The sequence below is a fragment of the Nicrophorus vespilloides genome, unplaced genomic scaffold (genome assembly GCF_001412225.1).
Source record: "Nicrophorus vespilloides isolate i.1.1-1 unplaced genomic scaffold, Nicve_v1.0, whole genome shotgun sequence".
NCBI lineage: Eukaryota > Metazoa > Arthropoda > Insecta > Coleoptera > Silphidae > Nicrophorus > Nicrophorus vespilloides.
This window is the reverse complement of record NW_017097930.1, coordinates 33,224-51,520: the sequence shown is the minus strand read 5'-3', so window position 1 is coordinate 51,520 and position 18,297 is coordinate 33,224. Positions and strand designations below refer to the sequence as shown.

The 18,297-nt window shown below is 27.9% G+C and overlaps 1 long non-coding RNA gene across 1 annotated transcript; it reads left to right on the top strand.

Annotated features, from left to right (window-relative positions):
- Window positions 1-2,810: 2,810 nt before the first annotated feature.
- Window positions 2,811-3,620, top strand: LOC108561378. Its single transcript, XR_001891015.1, has 2 exons — window positions 2,811-2,895; window positions 3,022-3,620. It is a non-coding gene; the product is annotated as an uncharacterized LOC108561378 (long non-coding RNA).
- Window positions 3,621-18,297: the final 14,677 nt, after the last annotated feature.

The window sequence follows — 18,297 nt, the reverse complement described above, 5'->3', positions numbered from 1 at the left end:
TGTTGATTTAGTTGTGTATTTTTTTTTGTAATTGCTGCAAGTATGTCGACGTAGAATGTGTTAACCATGTAGTGGTAGATTAGTCATCAAAACTCGAATTAGAATTCAATATTTGTGAGACAACCGCAAAAACCGCTAACGATCGAGCGTAGAATAACATAAGTAAAAGCTTTTCCTTCCTCACTTGTGTGCTGTGCATGAAATACAATGAAATTATATTACTTTTCAATGCAATGATTATATAAATATTAATGAATTGTATATATTTCAATTGATGTTATTAATATATAAATTAGGAAGAAAAAGTTTCTGTCGTTAGACAGAAAATGTTAGTTAATAAATTGATCATAACAATGACTGTAATTCATAATAATAACGCTTCTTTTATGACAATTTTTGTCTTATAGAGATTTTATTATTAATTCTTTATAATTAAGAACTGTATAGTTTTGTGTAATTTTCACTTGACTTTGTCCATATTTGTTGTCAAAATATTAAGATTTGTAACTGAATGACCCACACTAAAAGTATATGAAACGAAAACTGACTTAACTTAAGTATAACAAAAAATAGCTGCAATTTATAATAATATCGCTTGTTTTATGATATTCGATTTTTATGTTTTGGTATAAATTTCAATAAAATTTGTCCATGTTTGCTGTAGAACTAAAAGGCTATGAAACCAATGAAAATAATTCATAATAGTAACGTTTCTTTTATGACATTCGTATATATCTACAATATTTGTCTTATTTGTATTATTAATTCTTTTTTAATTAAGAACTGTATAGTCTTGTGTTTTAGTGTAATTTTCAATTGACTTTGTCCATATTTCTTATAAAAATATTAAATTTTATAACTGAAAGATCTACATTAAAAGGATATGAAACGAAAACTTACTTAACTTAAGTATAATAAAAAATAGCTGCAATTCATAATAGTAACGTTTATTTTATGACATTCGTGTAAATCAATAATTTTTATCTTATTTGTATTATTAATTCTTTTTAATTAAGAACTTTCTAATTTTGTATTTTAGTGTAATTTTCAATTGACTTTGTCCATATTTGTTGTAAAAATACTAAGATTTGTAACTAGAAGATCTACACTAAAAGTATATGAAACGAAAACTGTCTTAACTTAAGTATAACAAAAATGACAATAATTCATTTTTTTATAGATTTTATTATTTTTAATAAGAGTTTTATGTTTTGGTGTAAATTTCAATAAACTTTGTCCATGATTCTTGTAGAAATATTAAATTTTATAACTTAACTTAAATATATTAAAAAATTGCTGCAATTCATAATAGTAACGTTTCTTTTATGACATTCGTGTATATCTACAATTTTTGTCTTATTTGTATTATTAATACTTTTTAATTAAGAACTGTATAGTTTTGTGTTTTTGTGTAATTTTCAATTGACTTTGTCCATATTTCTTGTAAAAATATTAAATCTTATAACTGTTAGATCTACACTAAATGCATATGAAACGAAAACTTACTTAACTTAAGTATACCAAAAAATTACTGCAATTCATAATAGTAACGTTTCTTTTATGACATTCGTGTATATCTATAATTTTTATCTTATTTGTATTATTAATTCTTTTTAATTAAGAACTTTCTAATTTTGTATTTTAGTGTAATTTTCAATTGACTTTGTCCATATTTGTTGTAAAACTATTAAGATTTGTAACTAAAAGATCTGTACTAAAAATATATGAAACGAAAACTGTCTTAACTTAAGTATAACAAAAATGACAGTAATTCATTTTTTTATAGATTTTATTGTTTTTAATAAGAGTTTTATGTTTTGGTATAAATTTCAATAAACTTTGTCCATGTTTGTTGTAGAAATATTAAATTTTATAACTGAATGATCCATATTAAAAGGATATGAAACGAAAACTTACTTAACTTAAGTATACCAAAAAATTACTGCAATTAATAATAGTAACGTTTCTTTTATGACATTCGTGTATATCTATAATTTTTGTCTTATTTGTATTATTAATTCATTTAATAAAAAAAAAACTGTATAGTCTTTTGTTTAAGTGTAATTTTAAATTGACTTTGTCCATATTTCTTATAAAAATATTAAATTTTATAACTGAAAGATTTACATTAAAAGGATATTTTATAGAGATTTTTATTAGTAATTATTTTTAATTAAGAAATGTATAGTTTTGTGTAATTTTCAATTGACTTTGTAAAAATATTAAGATTTGTAACTGAATGATCGACACTAAAAGTATATGAAACTAAAACTGACTAAGTATGACAAAAATAGTAGCAATTCATTATAACAACGCTTTTAATTAAGAGGTGTGTAGTTATGTGTTTTTGTATAATTGTTAGTTGGGTTTGTACATATTTGTTTGTAATTTGTTGTAAATTTATTGAGATTTGTATTGAAATACTTAAATATTTGTAAGTAATTGTTTGAATAAGATTAATAATTGCTTTTGAAAGTAATTATTGTTAGTTTTGTAATAATTAACAAGTAAATGTTGTTGTTGTTTTAGACTGATTTATAAGTATTTGATGTAATAAGTTCAATGGATTGTGGTAGGAGGATGCAATTGGAATTCTGTAGGCGATGCATCAAACATCGAAATGGGTTCTTCCGTTTGGCTTCTGGTATTGAAACCGGGTCTGGAATATGGAAGGAAGGACGATGATACAAGAGTCTCCTCTTGTCCGAAAACAAGCAAAAGAGAAGAGAAACGGATGGCATAAGAAGTAATGGGAACAGAGAAAATATCGAATGATTCAATCCTCTGCGATGGTTGAGCGCAAGGCGCGCGCTCGCTCGCCGCTTCCTCGGGGCGCGAGTGGGGATATAAACCGGTCGTCGAGTTTAGTTCATCACGGTAACTCTTGGATGAAAGGTGAGGAGGAAAGTTGCTGTTGAATCTCTTTGCCGCTCAAAAGCAAATAACAAGAAACTCATCATCAATACAACAAATCTGTTATTGTTCTTCTGTTCTTTCACACTGTCTGATTGTGTTGCCTAGGTTGTGCGAATTTGTGCGGAACAGGAAGAGGAATAATGCTACTACCACACGTCTTGGTTGTTTTGGCCGCGCTGGCGTTCGCAGATTGTGCTACCGTCGAGGAAAAGTTGCGGGACGACGCTGATCTTTCTCAGGTAAAGAAAACCAAAAAAAAAATAGATACTAAATAAAATGAAAAAAAGAAAAAGAAAAGGTAGATGATGATGAAAAAGAGGTATTTGAGAGGAGACTACCTCGGTGCATAATAACACACACAGTTTTGTTTACCAGCTCGAAAGTCAAGGTTAACGATCACACAAATACATAAGCAGAGAAATGTTTCATTATCGAACAATGTGGAACAAGAAGGACTTTTGCGCCAGTTCGAAATTTGCCGCCCATTATTTAATTCCGCGCGCCGTTTATTCGCTTACAATTAACTCGCTCTTTTTACAGTCATCACCGCATTCATGCATGCGTACGTTCCTCGAAAAGCCAAAGCTCTTCCTCTACTTTTTACCACTTGCCCGGGTGGTAATTAGGGCATCCCTTTGAAGTCGCGGATGTTGGAAAGTTTCGTGTGCGCGCTACCAAACTCCGAAACAAAACCCTTACAAAAACGAAAAAAAATGGTATTCTCTATTCCGGTCACGGAAAAATAAGGATAATAATACAAATTCCGTGAATTTTCACTGCATTTTTTCCTCCAAACGTTAGTTGATTCATACTTCTGCATTAGTCACTAATTCATTCTGTTGCGACACGTTCACTTAACATCGCTTCAATTCACATTTAAACGTAAATGAAATAACCGAATTCGCATTCCGCGCTTTCATTAAATTTTTGCGAGAATCGATAACAAAGTTACGTAACTCGAAGCTCCAGTTTCGCATCTATTTTGACCCTTTTCTTATATCTTAAGAGTTTATACACTTTAATGCACTACGTTTATAATTTATTTTGCATTAAATAATTAATAAAAGAGACTAAAATTTGTAGTAAAATTATTATTATTTTGATATTGGATCAATAAATTTAATTAAAACGCTTCTATTGCTTCATTTATTGAATATTTTAACCATTTTATCCTTTTGTTAACAAAATTTAATGCATATATTTGATATTTAACGAATTTTTTTAATAAATTGCATATTTTTACCTACATTTTTTTAAATTAAAAAAAGTTATAATTTAAAAAGAAAAGAACTTTTTAAACGATTTTTATTTCATATTTTATAATTATAAATTACATTTAAAAACTGCAGCAATTTGTATAAAACCAAATTGAACTACAACACATTTATAAATGCTTTAAAAGTAGAATAATTAATCTTCATTTCATGATAATTTTGCAATATTTTCATAGAGATCAATGATTGTAATAAAATGAAATTATTCTATTTAATTATTTATTTATATACAGACTATTCGAAGTGTATCAAAATTTTAAATGTTATTAATTGAAACTGTTTTATATAAGTAAAATCTCGTACTTATTTAGTAAAAACTTACAATTTTGTCCTAAAATGGACAGTTTTTATTTATTGCATCTAAAAGTAGAATAATTGGTCTTAATTAAACTTCTCAATATTAGTTAAAGTCAATAAGAAATTATAAATTTTCAATACTTAAATGTTAAGAAAAATCTCTTCTTTATTTAATTAAAAACAATACATTTTATATTCGTACAATAAATTGGTATAAAATAAAGAAATTAATTAAACTGTAAATACATTTTTATTGGATCTAAAGATAGAATAATTAGTTTTCAATTTACGTGTAAACATTTTACAACTTATTAACTAGGAAATAAAGAACACTTTTATTGCTTATAAAAGTGCTGAAATAAACAGTCTTTATTTCAGTACTCATTATTATCACAATTTTAAACAGGATTCATTACATAACTTACGAATTAATTGAAAACAGTAAAAAAATTATTAAATTGAAAACCTAAATTTGAATAAGAAATTATGAGATTTTGTTTAATAAATTAAGCAAAAAAAAGTTGATCAATTCTGAATTAATGTTTACTTTTACAATTATTAGATAGTTTATGACTTAGTGACAATACTTAATTGTCCTTAAAGATTAATTAAATGATAAAGACTATTGTTGCGTATGGAAATGTTATGTAACTGACTGAATGATTAATCTTCATTTAAAGAGATGTTAGTTTGTGTGCAGGCGAATGCACGAAGCGACATTCATATGATTAATATTACATAAGTGAGATAATTGAAGAAGATAAATCCACTCGACGATAGATGCTGCACTTAACCTTTGTTAACACGGCGAGAAAATAAACGAAAACTTAAGATAATCAATTTATTTGTTATTTATTGTTAATAATTAATACGAAATTAATACTAACACAAAACTATTGTTTATTATTACATAAGTGATTGAACAAACAAAAAAAAAAAGAAAGAAAACAGAAATTAAATCCGAAGAAAGCAGCTGCACTTAACCTTTATTAACACAGAACGGTCTGAAGATAAAAGGAAATTAGTCGAAGGAGATGAAGAAGGTTGAGGAGGATAAACGGGGACCGTAGGAGGCAATTTGAATGTGGGAATGCGGGATGATGATGATGATGTGTTTCACAAAGCGTTAGGTAATGTTGTGTAATCTGTAATCCTCTGGATAATATGTGTACAATTAGAGTACGGAGAGTGTTGTACAATTTGCGTTTGCATCCATTTATCGGCGACGGATTAAAACTTTTATTTTTATAATTATTAACCTACGTAATTCAACAACTTTTTCCATCCTAATCACATCATTGTTTAATTTACAATCGATTGTTGAAAGGAAAACAAGTCATTAGTTTTGTAAATAAGTAAAATCAACAAAAAAAAATGGAAATTTAATAACGTATTGTTTCGTATGTAAATGATTCAGTTTATAAAGAATTTCTACATCTAGTTATTTTTTTTTGCTCTGTAATCTATTGAATTCGATAGAAATTATTAGTATTTGCTTTCGTTATATCACTTTAGTAAATAATTATAATAAATGTGAATTTAAAACTTATGTAACTTTAGATTTAGAGTTGTCATAAAAGCAGCGTTACGATTTCATCATTTTACGATTTAATTAGGTGGTGAATCTGGATTGCATCAAGTATATTAGCTAAAGATGTCTGGATAACTTGATGAGATGATTTGTGTGGTAGATAAACAATGTTTTCTTATACGTTTCGACGGCGAAAATGTTTCCTTTGCTCTCGACAAGACACCGAAATGAATGAATGAATGAACGAACGAATACGTGTATTTGACAGAAAATCGATGTTGAAACGTTACAAAAATCCACATTTTCAGTTTACTTATAGCCATCGTCTTCAATGGATCCGTGTATTTGCCAATTACTCAGCATGAAAGATTGTATTTTGTAAAGTTTTTCAAGCAAAAATCGACATTTTTCACTGAATCCATTTCCAAACTATCCATAGTTTCATTGTTAAATTAGTTACACTTTGAATTGTGCACATTTAAACAATTGTTAAATATACAGTTTTGTCATATAATAAAATATAATGGAAAAGCTGAAATAGTATACAAAATATTGTAATTTAATCAATGTATAAACAACATTGAAAAATTAATTCGCGCGAATTTTATACGAAAATATTACATGATTGTTTTTTTTTTGATGACTCAAACAATCGATACTTGTTCTACATTCTAGTATTTAGCTGAGGTTACAGTTTTTTTTTGTCCAATAAGCACAAGTTTTCTCTCCGTTGATTTTAATACAGACTTATAGATAAAAGCGAGTTAATGGACATTCCGTTTCCAGCAAAAAAAAAAATAAATTTCTCCTAACAAATGGAAGTTTTGTAGGAGCGCGAATAGTAGTGATTCGGGCAAAGTCGAAAGCGGATTATCTTTCTGCCCTTTAAAATAATAAACGAGTGAAAATTTTAATTAAAAACGCTGCATAAAGAAGAACAATAGGATTGTTTTTTTTGAGAAATACAGAGAATAGGAGAGTTTTTATCCCGACTTGTGAAAATTGTTTTTCTTCTAACTTTTGTATGATTATATTATATAATTTTTTTTTAGTTCACTACATGGAAATGGTTGTATTCCATACTGAATTACATGAGTTTAATAAGGATTTGTAATAACGTTACTATTTCGTTAATTATTTTTCTATATCAAACTATACGATTCGCTATAATTTATTACAATACTGAATTACATGAGTTTAATAAGGATTTGTAATAGCGTTACTATTTCGTTAATTATTTTTCTATATCAAGCTATAAAAACTATACGATTCGCTATAATTTATTACAATACTTTAATAAATAATTGTAATTAATGTGACTTTACGTAACTTTGTTAATAAATCATTTTTTAAGTGTCATAAAAGAAGCGTTACTATTTGATTAGTCATCAATTATTAAAAAAAAATTGTCATAAAAGAAGTGTAACTATTTTATCAATTTCTCTCTCATTCAAAATTGAGGTTATGTAAGTTTTTATATGATTTTCGTGTATTGTAGTTTATCTAATTTTATTTGGAAATAATTTTGGAGTGAATTTCATAATTGAATCAACATTTATTTGAAGAAAACATCGTAACGGTTCTTTTATGACAATAAAATTTTAAATTGAAAAATGAAAAATTGTTTTTGATTAATAATGGAATATAAAAAAAAAGTGTTTATGGTGGTTTCATCCACTGGTATTTGAGCGGTTGGGCTTTTGCGAAATGCGTGCAAATATTCGGCCGCGTTTTCCGCATTGCCGAAACCGCACGTCCGTAATTATCGTCGAGTATTATTGTAAATAATTAATTAAATAATAACAATAATAACAATGATGGTGACTATAAACGGATTAATCGGAAATTTGCACAAATTATACAATTTTGATGGATTTGCAATTTAATATTTGAAAGTTGATCTGGATAAGGTTTCAATCGACGTGCGAGAACTCTTTGGGTAAACAACGGGCGAGGATGATTATTGGCATCATCAAGGACGGTTGTTTGCTCCGATAATTTGATGGGTTTTCGTGGATAAATAATTTACATAACGTTGACACCTTCAGCAAACACATTTTAATATATTCATAGCCTATTAAATCGCTATTAGATGGATCATCTCGGGTTTGCACACAATTGTTTTAGAACTTCTTTAAAGATATCTTTATCTCATTTTATCCAGCGTTTCTAAACTTTTTAATTGTTATTCGTTTGTCCCAATTCTATTATTTTGACATCTGTCACTTTGCATCGAATGTGACAGCTGTCACTTTGTATCAAAGATGACAGCTGTCATTACAAGACACATAGGTTAAGAAACGCTGCTGTATAGTATTGCAGTGCAATTGAGGAAGTTGACAAAATGTTATCCGCATTAGATCCAATTCCTACGTTTCTAAAGTCAATAATAATAATAATGACGGGGAATAAGCACAAGTTTTCTCAATCGTTTTACAGCTTCTTTAAAGATATATTTATCTCATTTTATCCAGAGTTTCTCAACTTTTTAACTGGTTTTTGTTTGTCCCAATTGTATTTTTTGACATCTGTCACTTTGCATCGAATGTGACAGCTGTCACTTTGTATCAAAGATGACAGCTGTCATTACACGACCAACATGTTGAGAAACGCTACTGTAAAGTATTGCAGTGCAATTGAGGAAGATGACAAAATGTTATCCGCATTAGATCCGATTCCTACGTTTCCAAAGTCAATAATAATAATAATGACGGGGAATAAGCACAAGTTTTCCCAATCGTTTTAGAGCTTCTTTAAAGATATCTTTATCTCATTTTATCCAGCGTTTCTCAATTTTTTAACTGGTATTCGTTTGTCCCAATTGTATTTTTCTGACATCTGTCACTTTGCATCGAATGTGACAGCTGTCACTTTGTATCAAAGGTGACAGCTGTCATTACAAGACCCACAGGTTGAGAAACGCTGTTGTATAGTATTGAAGTGCAATTGAGTAAGTTGACAAAATACATTAAATCCGATTCCTACGTTTCCAAAGTCAATAATAATAATGATGGGGAATCTGTGAGATGGGAAAACTGATTTCGTTCCGCGTTTGCTCTGCAAATTTCACCCCCACGCATCTATTTGCTTTTCCGAACATCATCCGCACATGGACGGGAAAATTAATTTCATGCCCGTTTTCCCAAGCATCCGCGACCTGATCTTCTCATACTTACAATAATAATAGTAATACCAGATGGAGCCTAAACAAATATCGTTTGCCAATAATTAATCAATTTGTATTTGTACTGAAAATTTCCAATTTCCAGTTTAATTTTTGCTTCAAATCAATGTTTAAAATCATTGAGAAATTAATAAAATTTGTTTATTTCTCTATTAATTAAGTATTGAAGTTATGAGGATGCAACGAGTTTCGGTTCAATTTGAACGTAAGTACAGGTAATGAATAGCAGTGAAATCCGTATGGATTATATAAAGTTGGCGGTGTTTTGTATTAATTATGATACAAGTTCTAAACAAACATCGGTAGATGGAGTACGAGTATTTATCACCTACCGAAAGTTTGTTTTGCGCAATTTAAATTTCCCGCTAATATTATAATCCTTTAACTTAACGTAATTTAACGCTGAAATCCTGTTTGCTTCAAATCCATATATTCTAACTAAAAGAAAATAATTTTGTTCATTAATTAACTTAGAAACTTTTGCTAATTATATAATTTTTTTTGTGTGTGCTAAAATTTTGTTGACAAAGTACATAAAAACTGAAAACTAGAGTTAATTATACCTCATTTTTTTTTGCTAACTTTTCTTTTGTAACGTTGAAATATGAAGGAAGTAAAGTTAAAGTAAATAATTAATACGTATTCGGTAATTCGGATGAACCAAGGGTGAAACCAGGAAAGTCGTAAGTCGGGAATCCTTTGAAAAAATCTGCTGAAACTCGCAAGGGTTTCGCTTTATAAATATTATCGATCTTTCTCGCTCGAGCTGCAGCGAAATTTTCTATCCGTTCAACCGTGTAACGGCAAAACTTGCAATTGCAATTACGCATATATATTTATAAGTTTAAAGATTGAAATTTTGAGTTAAATTCTGAAGATCTTTAATAAAAAAAAAAACGGTTAAATAATCTATAATTTGCAAAAATTTTCGTAAAAGAAGTGTTGTCATTTCGATATACTTTGAGGTTATCTAATTTTTATTGTGGTCAATCTATTTTTAGAGAAGATTACATTTGTTTTGTAACAGCTCTTAAAAACAATTTTATTGCAAATGTAAATTATAAAACTTACAGAGTTGTAGCGTAGACTAAAGAACAGTTTGTGACGTAAAGCTATCAAAATCGAATTTGACGTTTACTTAATGACATTTGACATCTGATTAAAATTTGACATTTCTTGAGCAATTTTTTTGACATTTGACAACTACTTAAGATGTGTCAATTGAGTAAATTTGACATTTAGTGAGCGATTTGATTCTACTGATTTAACTATAATAGTGAATTAATACTGTAATCAAGATGAATCAAAGAAACAAAAACTTATCTTCTTACATTGAATTTGACATTTACTTAAAATCTGACATATGACATTTAATAAACAATTTTATTTAATGAATCTAATCTAAAACTAAGGATTATTTATTTCATAAATAAACGAATTTTAATCTTATTAGATTGAAGGAAGGAAGGAAGCTCGTATCTTTGAAAATTATGATCCAATTTATACCAATAAGTGAGATTTTCAGCAGAATAAAATAGTTTTTCTTTTAGAAACTATTTTATTGAAGAATGATCATTCATTTTATTGTAATATTTAGAAAACGATGTCGATCACACCCATTTACAAACGTTGCTTAACTTTCATAAACTTTGACTTCTGGACTTTTTCCAATATATAACATTTAGATTATATTTAACATGAATTAACAAACTTCAGTATTTCGAATACCTTCTCTATCAAACTTTCACTATTTAGATTATATTAAAGGTATATAAATAAAGAGTTCAAAAGTTTAAGAAAGTTATTAAACTTTGATAATTCAACCTATTTTATCAAGATGATAATAAAGATTGATTAAATCAACGTTTCTCAATTTTAGTATTTAAAATACCTTCTGGAACTTATCCAACTAATACTATTTAGAATATATTAAAGATGAAGAAATTAGCGTTTCTTAACTTTCGTACCATCTGATGGATTTTACATACCTTTTACTATTTAGATTGTATTAAAGATGAAAAAATAACTTTCTCAGTTTTGGTACTTCTTACATTCAGCTAAGAAGCTAAAATATTGTACGATATACAAAAAATATTAACGAAGTCCTTCTACAAAGACAACAGTTCAGTTCATTTGACATTTACTTAATGACATTTGACATCTGATAAAAATTTGACATTTCTTGAGCAATTTTTTTGACTTTTGACAACTACTTAAGATGTGTCAATTGACTAAATTTGACATTTAGTGAGCGATTTGATTCTACTGATTTAAGTATAATAGTGAATTAGGACTGTAATTACGACGAATCAAAGACTTATCTTATTACATTGAAATTAGTAAATTTGATTACGTTTCTAGGCATTCCAATTTGACATTTGACTTAAAATCTGACATATGACATTTTGTAAACAATTTGATTTAGTGAATCTAATCTAAAACTAAGGATTATGATGAAGACTAACTATGATTACGTTTCTAGGCACGAATCCTTGAGAGATTTCTTTGCAGCCATGTACAAGGATTTGTTTGTTTTTTTTGTTCGTATTCATGGATTAAATCTGGATCGGATTATTCGGAAGTGGCGCGCTCCAGTTTTCCTTCAGGGAAGGCCGGGCGCGCAGGCATTTGTCATTGTTAGAAGTTGGATGGGTTTCCATTGGCGAACTTGCTCGAAACTTTCATAAATCTATTTTGTATATACTGCAGCTCCTATAAAGGGAAGAGAGTAACAAAGTAATAGTCGAGGAGACTCTAGTATCTCAAGCTTCTGCAATCTTTCATTGTTACTGCGTCTCCCCTTAATGCCAATAATTGCTATTTATACGCCTTAGGTGCAGACAGCTCATTAAGGCGGCCTCATTAAGTGGAACACTTTAAAATGTCATCGATCATCGATCGACGAACGAAAATTACGTAAGACACGTGCAAATTACTTTACCAAAATTATAACATCTCCGCCCTTAAGAAAAAAAGAAGTAGACATTCCCAGATCACCTACCCTCATTATTGGGGTTGAAAATTTTAAAATTTCCTAACCGCACTTTTACGACGCCCTAAAAACCGACCATAAAAGGAATTTTCTCCTTTCATTCATGCTACACTTTTTTTTTCTTTTTTTTCTCCTTTGTATAATGTACGTGTTTAGGTCAGTAACTAGACAAGGGACATCTGATGGCGGAGCCCGCATCAATTTACCAGACGCAATCAAGTGAAATTATGGAAACCCAATGTTCTCTCTCTATCTCTATTTCTCTCTATATATTACGTCTTTGTCTAAACTTTACGCTCCATTAATTAAAGTATGTTTATGCACGTGAACATTTTCTTGCTAGCCGCAACGAAAAGTTTTAATTAATAAAGCGGAGGGAACGCGTACAAAATTGTTTTTGTATTGTAGAGTGCAGACGGTATTATTTATACACATTTCGAGGTAGCTCGATTCTTGGGAATACCAATTATATAGTGTACGTACGCACGCAACTCGGTGATTGCAGTTGAAGAAATCTGTTGTTATTTCGGAGTCTTTTCATGTGGATGTACAAGAAGATGAATTTTACATCGACTGTTTTTTTTTTTAATAAGATGAAGAAATAATTATACAATAGATTTACAAAACTATATTATATTTTTATATATTTCTTTAGTATTGTTTTTGTTTTTTACATTTAAAGTATACTTAATTTTATATGCTGAAGTAATGACTATTTTTCTATTCATTTCTTGTCTTTTGAAGGAAAGAAATACTTGAAAAGTCTGAACTAATTACTTAAAATAAGTGATAATGATAAATGATGTGATTTTTGTCCCAATGTTTTTCAAATAATTAATATTTAAATCAGTTATTCATATGAAAATTAAGTGAATAATGTGGAAATTCTTTTATGAAAATAACAAGTGACATTTACTTAAAATTTGACATTTAAATTTTTACTTAAATATTGACATTTGACGTTTAGGTAAAATTTGACATTTAATGAGCATTTTGATTCAAATTTCATAAATAAACGAATACTAATCTTGTTAGATTGAAGGAATGTAGGAGATTATGATGAAGAGTAAATATTTGTTACCTTTTTAAGCTCGTATCTTTAAGAATTATGATCCAATTTATACCAATACTCATAACTAATGAAAATTGAAAATTTTCCACATTGAAATCAATAGCTCATATGAAAATTAAGTGAATAATGTGGAAATCCTTTTATGAAAATAATAAGTGACATTTACTTAAAATTTGACATTTGATTTTTACTTAAATATTGACATTTGACGTTTACGTAAAATTTTTACGTAATGTTTTTCAAATAATTAACGAAAATTGAAAATTTTCCACATTGAAATCAGTATTTCATATGAAAATTAAGTGATTAATGTGGAAATCCTTTTATGAAAATATTAAGTGACATTTACTTAAAATTTGACATTTGATTTCTACTTAAATATTGACATTTGACGTTTACGTAAAATTTGACATTTAGTGAGCATTTTGATTCGAATTTCATAAATAAACGAATACTAATCTTATTAGATTGAACGAATGTTGAAGAGTAAATATTTGTTTCCTTTCTAAGCTCATATCTTTAAGAATTATGATCCAATTTACACCAATACTCATAATGTTTTTCAAATAATTAATGAAAATTGAAAATATTCCACATTGAAATCAGTAATTCATATGAAAATTAAGTGAATAATGTAGAAATTCTTTTATGAAAATAATAAGTGACATTTACTTAAAATTGACATTTCATTTTTACTTAAATATTGACATTTGACGTTTACATAAAATTTGACATTTAGTGAGCATTTTGATTCGAATTACATAAATAAACGAATACTAATCTTATTAGATTGAAGGAATGTAGGACATTATGACGAAGAGTAAATATTTGTTACTTTTCTAAGCTTTGAGAATTATGATCCAATTTATACCAATAAGTGAGATTTTCAGCAGAAGAAAATAGTTTTTCTTTTTATCATCCATTTCTTCATGAAAAGTAAAAATCTTAGAAACTATTTTATTGCAGAATAATCATCATTCATATTATTGTAATATTTAGAAAACGATGACGATCACCCATCTACAAACGTTGCTTAACTTTCATAAACTTTGAGACTTCAATTACCTTCTGGACTTTTTCCAATATATAATATTTAGATTATATTAAACATGAATTAAGAACTTTTCTTTAACCTCAGTACTTCGAATACATTCTGGATGTAGAAATAGACAAAAAATAGTTCAAAAGTTTAAGAAAGTTATTAAACTTTGATAATTCAACTTATTTCATCAAGATGATAATAAAAATTGATTAAATCAACGTTTCTCATCTTTAGTATTTAGGATACCTTCTGGAACTTATCCAACTAATACTATTTAGAATATATTAAAGATGAAGAAATTAGCGTTTCTTAACTTTCGTACCATCTGATGGATGTTACATAACTTTTACTATTTAGATTGTATTTAAAGATGAAGAAATTAACTTTTCTGAATTTTAGTACTTCTTACATTCAGCTAAGAAGCTAAAATATTGTACGATATACATAAAAAATGAACGAAGTTAACTCAAAGTCCTTCTACAAAAGACAACAAGTTCAGCGAAGTGTCTGCGGTGTGAGAGAGGTTCGGAAATCAGTGAAAAGGGACGCATCTGGTCGAAGTCCCTTTCCAATTAATAATTGCCGACTCCTCACTGTCGAACAACACTAATTGCTCCAGTTCGCAAACATTTAATCCGGATTTTGTCTTGCGGACGATATCGATCCAAAAAAAATACCACCGACGCCCTCAGTAGACGTCCGCCTTTCCCACCCACATACACTTACCTCAATCTATATAGGTAACAAGAAAAAAAGAGATTACATAACGTATAGATCGGAAAGAAAACGCCCCATTTAATACCAAGATAAATATCGCTTTCCTCGAAGGATTAAAAATTGCACGATAATAGCTTGCGAAATTAATACAATGTGCACTTGACAAGTTCGCGTTTAGTTAAAATCCAATTTCGCGCTGCAAATTATTAATATTTTCGCAAAGCAAACCAGAAAAAATAAACATAATAATAATAATACGTCCTTATACGGAGAGAGGAATAGAAATGATCTAGGGAATGCTTCAGCTATGAATCATCATCCCTTCGCTCCTTTGGGGGATTGTTAAATGTATCATATTTATTGCACGCTCTTGATTTACATTTTTGCTGGCAATCAGATTCGATTAGAGTCAGCGAAGCTCGACGGTTTTTCCTCCCTCAATATTTCGCCCAAGATTAACTGCTTTCCGAACCAAATTTTTATTGGTTCCTCTTCCCTTTTTCTCTCTCGTTTCATTCAGTTTCTATTGGGTCACACAATCTTCTATATGCTTTTATTCCTTTCTGGTTTGCCTTTGTTATTCACTAAATCCGCCGTAATCCGCATCCAGCAAATAGGGGGAATATAAATAAACCCAATTTCGACAGCAAAAAAAAAACAACGAAGCTTTTACATTGTATAGATTTTTTTTAATTTAATTAAAAACGAACGAATTCAACATTGTTAATTAACAAACTTTATATGCAGTAGGATTATCAATTTAAATATAAATATATATAAAATATGCAAAAAAATAATTGTACTTTCAATAATAGAGAAAGCAACGTTTTTCAAACAGCTTTCAATCAATTACATACAATGTCGACTTTATCATAACTACGCATTTGCAATTTTATTTGCATTCAATTCAAATACATTCCTTTATGTAATTACTGTTGTTATCGCGTCTATTTTTTTTTTCTTCTAATCTTAACTAGAAGTTTTTTATTCAACAGAACAATGCGCATTTTCTTATAAATATAAGATTAAGAAAAATATACAAATTTTATTATATTATTTGGAAATTGTTTTCACAATGAAATTATTAAAACTTCGATACAAATACAAATTTGTTACTCTAAATATCAGTAATTCAATCTTATATAACAGTTTGCATTCGTTTCAGATTCTCGAATGCTAAATTGAATTACAGGAAACAATTACGTTTCGTCTGAGTCTATTAAAACTCGTGTTAATTTGCAGCGTTTCATATAACGAGTTGTTAACAAAAATAAAGAACAAAACAAATCACAGCTTAATTCTGAGGAAAATCTTTAATAAACATTAGTGTTTTATAAGTTAGCTATTCAGTTACACCTTAAAATCATTCATTCGAATTTGACATTTTATACTGTCAAATATCACATTTACGTCAATATTGACATTTACTTCATTGTTGACATAAGTGAATGTAACGTTCTTCGATATTGACATTTACTTAAAACATCATAATTTGTTCTTTATATTTCCAAATCCAATTTGACATTTACTTACAATTTGAAACTGTCAAATCTCATATTTACTTCAATATTGACATTTACTTCATTGTTGACATAAGTGAATGTAATGTTCTACGATATTGACATTTGACATTTACTTAAAACATCATAATTTGCTCTTTATATTTTAAATTTTATTTAAATAATAGAGAAATTTTTAAAGAAACAAATCCAATTTCACATTTACTTACAATTTTAAACTGTCAAATGTCATTTTTACTTCAATATTGACATACGTAAATGTAATGTTCTACGATATTGACATTTGATATTTAGTTACAATTTTAAACTGTCAAATGTCACATTTACTTCATTGTTGATATAAGTAAATATAATGTTCTTCGATATTGACTTTTGACATTTACTTAAAACATCATAATTTGCTCTTTATATTTTAAATTTTATTTAAATAATAAAGAAATTGTTAAAAAACAAATTAAATTTGACATTTACTTACAATTTTAAACTGTCAAATGTCAAATTTACTTCATTGTTGACATAAGTGAATGTAATGTTCTTCGATATTGACAATTACTTAAAACATCATAATTTGCTCTTTTTATTTGATTTAAATAATAAAGAAATTGTTATAAAAAACAAATCCAATTTGACATTTACTTACAATTTTAAACAGTCAAATGTCACATTTACTTCAATATTGACATTTACTTCATTGTTGACATAAGTGAATGTAATGTTCTTCAATATTGACATAAGTGAATGTAATGTTCTTCAATATTGATATAAGTGAATGTAATGTTCTTCGATATTGACATTTGACATTTACTTAAAACATCATAATTTGCTCTTTATATTTCCAAATCCAATTTGACATTTACTTACAATTTGAAACTGTCAAATGTCACATTTACTTCAATATTGACATTTGATTCATTGTTGATATAAGTGAATGTAATGTTCTACGATATTGACACTGGATATTTACTTAAAATAATCATAATTTGTTCTTTGTATTTTAAATTTTACTGAAATAATAAGGAAATTGTTAAGAAACAAATCCAATTTGACATTTACTTATAATTTTATACTACCAAATGTCACATTTACAAATTTGACATTTGACATTTATATCAATATTGACTTTTGTTTTATGTAAGTATTAAAAGTCGTGCACATTTTACAAACATTTATTTGTATCAAAATTAAACGAATCGAAATACGTGTTTCTGCTGAATTAAATAATTTGTATCTCGTAATAAATAAATAAATAAATGTAGAAAAAAAGTAGGTCGAATGTGTTGAGCGAATGGAAGGGTACTTTAATTAAATGAAAACAGTAGGCATTCATTAAATATGACGCTGCCTGCGATCAATGTTCTTCGTACACTTTTGATGAAACAACTTTCATTTCATTTCAATCTTTGGAAATAAGCACAAAAATGTATTTGAATTGTATTAATCAATTACTTAAAGTGGAAAAATATTGTGGTCACAAAAAGTCGAATAATTTTCTTTGAAATCCTTAGTGTCTTAATGTTAGTTTTTGTTTGTTTCTTACTTTAAAATTGTAGAAAAAAATCATAATAATTGAATAAAATCTTTCATAATTTAAGTTTAAAATCATTAAAAAAATAAAGAAAAATTTCATAAATATTGTAAAATTTGAAGCATAATTAATTATTTAACATTTGTATTTGCTTTTTGCTTTTAATTACAAATTGAAACGAATACTAACTGCATGCATACATATTTTCGATTTCGTTAAACGAATAA